This window comes from Propithecus coquereli, unplaced genomic scaffold, assembly GCF_000956105.1.
Source record: "Propithecus coquereli isolate 6110/MARCELLA unplaced genomic scaffold, Pcoq_1.0 Scaffold701, whole genome shotgun sequence".
In the NCBI taxonomy this organism is placed as follows: Eukaryota; Metazoa; Chordata; class Mammalia; order Primates; family Indriidae; genus Propithecus; species Propithecus coquereli.
Genome location: NW_012153075.1, coordinates 965,340 through 966,029, shown reverse-complemented (window position 1 = coordinate 966,029; position 690 = coordinate 965,340).

Genomic DNA, 690 nt, shown 5'->3' with positions numbered 1-690 from the left:
GTCTATATGACTTCTATTACACCCTTTCTAACCGCTGGCAATTTCTGTCTGGCATCCAGTTGGTTCCAGCCATGGCTCCCGAGTGGAGGTGTCAGAGTATCTACTGCCCTGGCCACAGGGAGGGTTCTAGGTAGGCATGTGACCTATATTAGTTTAATAAGATTCTTTATACTAGCATTTCTCAACTGGGTTTTCATGAGAGAATTAGGTCCTACCCAAACTAACTTCAATGACTATTTTCTCAATTCTCCCAAGGAGACATAGCTGGCAACACTAGCAACGTTCTAGATGCGTAGGTCAGAAGTTGCCTATCGCATAGAACGGATGGCATTAGGTTAACTCCCTCAGGGAATGCTGGTTGGAAAGGACCACTCTGGACTCTGTTAGGTAGAGATGAGCATATGCAGGTGGCACAGACCCACGAGGATGAAGAGTAGAAACCGCAACAGTGGAAAATGGTGCTTTAGCGACTTTCCCTCCTTTGGGGCACGTGCAGAGGAAGGCAGAACCTGTCCACAGGTAACCTTCCCCCATTAGCATAGTAAAACTCACACCATTTAGAGCCATGATAGCTCTGGAACCAGCCATACAAGGTCAGAAAATGGGAGGGTACACGATTCTGGGAATCTCCACCCATTCCCCTTAAAAGACATGAATATTCCACCCCCAGCTTAACATATGATTAGGGAT